The sequence below is a fragment of the Molossus molossus genome, unplaced genomic scaffold (genome assembly GCF_014108415.1).
Source record: "Molossus molossus isolate mMolMol1 unplaced genomic scaffold, mMolMol1.p scaffold_m16_p_22, whole genome shotgun sequence".
NCBI lineage: Eukaryota > Metazoa > Chordata > Mammalia > Chiroptera > Molossidae > Molossus > Molossus molossus.
In genome coordinates, this window is record NW_023425358.1 from 17,237,926 (window position 1) to 17,244,193 (window position 6,268).

Here is a 6,268-nt window from a genome sequence, read left to right on the forward strand (position 1 = left end):
GGGCCAGAGATGGTTCACAATCGTGTGTGTGAGAAAGTTGGAGCCGAGTAGGGGGTTCAGGGTAGGGTGGGGGCCCGCAGAAGGGGCTGGAGGAGGAGGCCCTGCCGGAGGGGCTGAGGCAGAAGGTGGAGGGTGGAGATTGGCTGGGTCAAAGGAGGAAACAGGCGAAGTTATCGGGCTGTCTTCAGAAGGAGGTTTGGGAGGATTCTAGTGCAGCAGGAGGATTTGGGAGGGGGAGCAAGAGCGCATAAATATGGGTGTGATGTGAGTGCCAAGTGTCCTGAATGTTAGGAATCTCAGACCATTTTCCTTGCCTTTGACAGAAATGTCTAGATCAGTGAGAATATTGAAATAGAAAATGCCGTTCTCAGGCCATTGTGACCCATTGTACTGAGGCCACGCAGTGCTGCAGTAAAAAAATGAGTCACTTGAGCCCTGGCTGGTTTGGCTCAGCGGTTAGAGCGTCGGCCTGCGGTCCAGAGAGACCCGAGTTCAGTTCCCGCTAAGGGCATGTACCTCGGTTGCAGTTTGTCCCCAGCCCTGGTTGGGTCGTGCGGGTGGCAGCCACTTGATGTGTCCCTTTCACGTCGATGTTTCTCTCTCTCTCTCCTTCTCTCTCCCTCCCGCTCTATCTGAACAAAAAATAAAAAAATGTCCTCGAGTGAGGAAAAAAAAAAAGAGTCACTTGGGACGTAGGTCCTGAGCGAGCACTAGGGTCTGTAGATTTTTTAGGAGACATCCTAGGGGTGTTGTTGAGCGTTTCCCATGTTGTGTAAAGGACAAACACATGCTATGTGAATGTACAGTAAAAATGTTTCCATTAGGCAGACCTTACCCCCTGGGTTTGAAGACAATGGCAAGAACTAGCTGCTAGAGTTAATAGATAACCACTGCATTGTATAAATAACCACTGCTTTGTGTACACCGAAACTGCTTGCTCCCTCAGACAAAACGGCTAACTGCAAAAATCTGCTTCTGTACAAGCTTGCTTGCTCGAAACTTTTAGCCCAATTCCTTAACAGGGGCTCAGACAACTATATGAGCAGCCCTCCCCCTGTGCTCGGGGCTGCTCTCTCCTCCGCGTAGGATGGGACAGTCGCCGCGTGGCTGATAAAGTTCTCTTAATTTGAACCCAGTTCGGAGTCTGAGTCTGGTCTGTCTCGTTGGTCTACAATAGTTGCGGTGTGAGATGTGGTGGCCTAGCGGTCCGACAGATACACTAGAGGAGGAAGGCGTGCCCCCGCTTCTCCCCTAGAGTAGAGAGATGTGCAACTCACCATTATCAGGTGTCCCTAGATATATGGTGAGCTGAGGGAACCTGGTTTCCGAGGAGCGTGTCCTGACCAGTGCTGGATTTCGAGAGGCACCATCACACAGGTGTGACCGAGAGACCTGGCTCTCATGTCCTAAATGGGATATAATGAGCCAGCCCGGAGAATCAGACCGGTAGGCAAATAAACACTCACCAGTGAATTAGTGGCCAGTGTTGATGCTGGATTGGCAGGAAAGGTTGGAGGTCCGGTATCCAGCTGAGGACGTGATCGATCCTGGTCCGACAGGAGGCCCGGAGGACTCCTGGGGCCCGCGGTTGCCCCCGATGAGGGATCCTCACAGACCTTCCGGTCTTGGCACCAAATAAAAGGTCTGAGCCGGTGGGAGGTCACATCCACTACTCAAGGCCAATGTAGAGCCAAATAGCCTTATCGCATGTGCCTGGGTGCAGGCGGCCTGAGCCGAGAAGGGTTCAGCCTCAAATTAGGGTTGGGGTGTCGGTTATATACCCTACTTTTAGCTTCCGGCAGGTCCTGCTGATGTACTTTATCTGGCCCATTGTCCACCTTGCGGTAAGGCTGGTCTGGTATCTCATCCAGCATCTGCTGGGTTATCCATTGCCTTATGGACAATCCAGATAAATCTTATCCGTACTCAACAAAAGGCTGAGCAAACGTCATGCAAGCAACACAATTTCCACAATTTCTGCCTTTGAAAACTTTCACTTTTACCTTTTAAATCATTACTAACCCTTTCAGTTAGTGTCCTCCAGATATGCCAAGGTTGTGGGTTCGATCCCTAGCCAGGGCACATACAAGAGGCAACCAATGAATGCGTCTATAAACGAAACAACAAACTGATGTCGCTCTTGCTCTCTCAAATCAATCAATAAAAATTAAAAAAACATTTTTTTAATTTTACAAAGATAAATATTTTAAAAGCCAACCTCATATCATATTACATATTGAAAACATCCCCCCCCCCCGCCTTTTTTTGGTCTTTAAGATATTTTCCACATCAAAATTTTTAATTAAAAAAAATTGTTTTTTCCTTTATTGATTTTAGAGAGGAAGGGAGAAGGAGAGGGAGAGAACATCGACTGGCCACCTCCCACACGCCCCCCACTGGGGATTGGGCCCACAACCTGGGCATGTGCCCTGACCAGGAATCAAACTGGCAACCTCTTGGTACAGGGGTTGACACCCAACCACTGAGCCACACCAGTGGGACAAAAAAATTTTAATTTTTTTTTTTTTTTTGGTACATGCCCCTAGTGGGAACCGAACCTGGGACTCTCTGGTCCGCAGGCTGACGCTCCAACCACTGAGCCAAACTGGCCAGGGCTAAAAAATTTTAATTTTTATGTGTTCAAATTTATGCATTTTTTTTTTATGGTGTCTTGATTTTCTGTCATGCCTAAAATGGCATTCCCCACTCTAAAAATATGAATAAAATAGCCCTGGCCGGTTTGGCTCAGCGGTTGGAGTGTCAGCCTGCAGACCAGAGAGTCCCGGTTCGGTTCCCGCTAGGGGCACAGGCATGTACCAAGTATATATATATATATGAATAAAATATTCTTGTATTTTCTTACAATAGTTATGTGGGTTCATTTTTTTTTTATCCTCACTAGAGGACATTTTTTCATTTTTTTGTTCAGATAGAGTGGGAAGGACAGAGAGAGAGAGAGAAACATCAATGTGAAAGGGACACATCGAGTGGTTGCCACCCGCACGACCCAACCAGGGCCGGGGACAAACTGCAACTGAGGTATGTGCCCCTAGTGGGAACCGAACCCGGGTGTCTCTGGACCGCAAGCCGACGCTCTAACCACTGAGCCAAACCAGCCATGGCTGTGGGTTCATTTTTACTTTTACTTTTTGTTGTTAATCCTCACCTGAGGACACTTTCCCATTAATTTCTAGATAGAGTGCAAGGCAAGGAGGAGGAGGAGAGAGAGAAACATTGATGTGAGAGAGACACATAGTTTGGCTGCCTCCTGAATGAAACTGGAACCCAGGTACATGCCCTTGACTGGGAATCAAACCCGAAACTCTTTGGTCCAAGGACCGATGCTCACCACTGAGCCAAACCGGCCAGGGCTGTGGGTTCATTTTTATTTTTTATTTTTTTAATCCTCAGCAGAGGACATTTTTGCATTTATCCGCAGATGGAGTGGCTGGGGAGGGAGAGAGGGAGGAAGAGAGAGAGAGAAACATCAATGTGAGAGGGACACATCGACTGATTGCCACCCACAGGACCCCAACCAGGGCCGGGGACAAACTGCAACCGAGGTAAGTGCCCTTAGTGGGAACTGAACCTGGGGCTCTCGGGTCTGAGGGCCGACGCTCTAACCGCTGAGCCAAACCTACCAGGGCTCGTTTTTAACTTTTAAATCGTTATTCCAACTGGAATTTATTTTGGTGCAAATAAAAAGGGAAGGCTCGGAGACGGGGTGAGGGTGGAAACAGGGAGGGTGGTGTGGTGAAAAAAAAAAGGTAAGGATCTCAGTTTATTCTTTTCCCAGATGGCTGCCCCTTTGTTTCCACACCCTTAACAACCCGCCTTTTCCTACTGACTCAATGCATTCCTTTAGCAGAGACAAAATCCCCATCCTAATTCGCCTCTCTTTGTGGACTTGTGTTGTTGTTGTTGTTGATTTATTTCTCAGCTGTACTCATATGTTGCTTTAACTATTGTATGTTTATAATTTGTGTTAAGATCTGATTTGTTTAGTTGATTTTTTTCTTACAAAGGAACCAATGTACTTCAATGAGGAAAACGAAAGTCTTTATCATAAACAATGCTGGAGCAATTGCACAGGAAATTTTTAAAAAATGTGTTTTAATTGCTTTTAGAGAGAGAGGAAGGGAACGAGAGAGAGAAACATTGATGAGAGAGAGAATCACCAATCAGCTGTCTCCTGCACACCCTTACTGAGGATCAAGCCCACAACCTGGGCATGTGCTCTGACTGGGAATTAAACCAGCAACCTCTCAGTTCATGGGACAACACTCAACCAACTGAGGCACACTGGACAGGCTATACATAACGTTTAGAAGTGGCACAGGAGACATTCGGTTTCACAAAGAGTAATATTCAGTGATCCCTCTAAATGCAATTTTAATCCCGATTTTAAGACTAAGTACAATAACAGTTTATTGATTTATTTATTAATCCTTCCCCAAGGATATTTTTTCCATTGATTTTTAGATAGAGTGGAAGGGAGGGAGGGATAGAGAGAGAAACATCGATGTGAGAGAGACACATCAATTGGTTGCCTCCTGCACGACTCTGACTGGGGCCAGGGATCAAACCTGCAACCCAGGTACTTGACAGGGAATTGAACCTGCGACCCTGCAGTCCATAGGCTGACACTCCAACCACAACCACACTGGCCAGGGCTGGAATTTTTATTAAACAGAAAGGGGCTGGGACCCAGGATAGAAGCTCTGCCATCCCTGCTGACTGAAGTTCAGTGGATGAGCTAGAGTCATGGGGACAATGACCAGGGAGCTGTCCAAAGTGAGGCCACCCTGAGGAGGGTCCTGATGTTAGGGGCCAGCCCCGAACCCCCCCCAGGCCTGAAGCCCCTCTGCTCCACTTCTGTCTAAGCCTAACTCTTCTGCACCTCTGCCCCCTGAACCAGACCTTCCCTTTCAGAAAGTCGGCTTGCTCTCCCCACGCCCTCCCAAAGCCCGACCCTGCTTGGGGCTGGTGGCCTTGAGGCTGGCTGAGTGCATCTCAGGGTGTGCCTGTGGTCCCCAGACCTTTCTCCTGGAGTCTGTCAGAACACCCCCTCCTCCCTCCTAGTCAAGCCCAGATCAGGGATTCAGACCCCTCTACCTGTGTGCGGTCAACTAAAGAACAGTCCACAAATATGTCCACGTCCTGATCCCTGGAAATGGTGACTGTTACTTTATATGGCAAAGTGTCTTTGTGATTGTGTTAAGGATGTTGAGATGTGGAGATTATCCTGATTTGTCTGGGTGGGCCCTATATGTCCTCAAGCAACCTTCCACACTTTCTGGGGTGCCTTCTCCTCCCGGACCCACCAAGGAGAAGGGGTTTTCACACACACGGCAGAGGAGGCCATGCACCTGAGGGAGGGACTGGAGTGATGTGGCCACAGGCCCAGGAACACCAGCAGGAAGGATTCTCCCCAGAGCCGCGGGGGGGCTGCCCACACCTTGATTTCTGCCACGTGGTACTGATTTCAGACCACCCACCTGGGAGGAGATAGATTTCTGTTGCTTTGAGGCACGCAGTGTGTGGTATTTTGTTTCAATAGGCACAGGGAACCAACACCTGCCCTCATCCTGCTTGGCCCAGCGCCAGGGCAGAGTGGGAGGTGATGACTCAGTGGGGGAGCTGTCCCTGGGCCCTGCCAGCAGGAGGCATGAAAGGGGACACCTAGATGCTGCCAGGAAGCAGTGTGGGGCAGGACCCCCAGGTCAGTTCAGAGAGGCCCCCCAGCAAGGCTGGCACACCCAGCAGCTGGCAAAGCCATTCACGGTGACGGGCTCAGCAGTCCAGAGGAGCGGTTCTCAACCAGGGGCGAGTTGGTGACTGGTCGCTGTGGGGGGTGCTGCTACACCTAGCGGGGAGAAGCCAGGCATGCTGCTCAACATCCTAACCTGTGGGGACAGCCCCCACAACGAAGAATGTGTCACCCAAAATGTCAGCAGTGCCAAGGGTGAGAACATGAGCTGCTGGGGCAGGAGCTGGCCTGGAGTCTCAGGTCTCACTGCATCCAACCCTGTCCTGACTTGGAAGACAAGATCCATATTCACGCCTTGGCCAAGGGCCCCCAAGCCACACCCTTGCCTTCTCACAGTAAGTGGCCCTAGGCAGCCACATTTCAGAGCTCCAGCAAGTGGTGGGGGTACTGTTTCTGTGCAGGGGTGACCTGGATGGGCCCAACTACTCTGGGCTTCGATCTCCCCAGTTCTACGAAGCTGCATTGCAAAGGACTGTAGGAACAGTGCATATGCTTCCT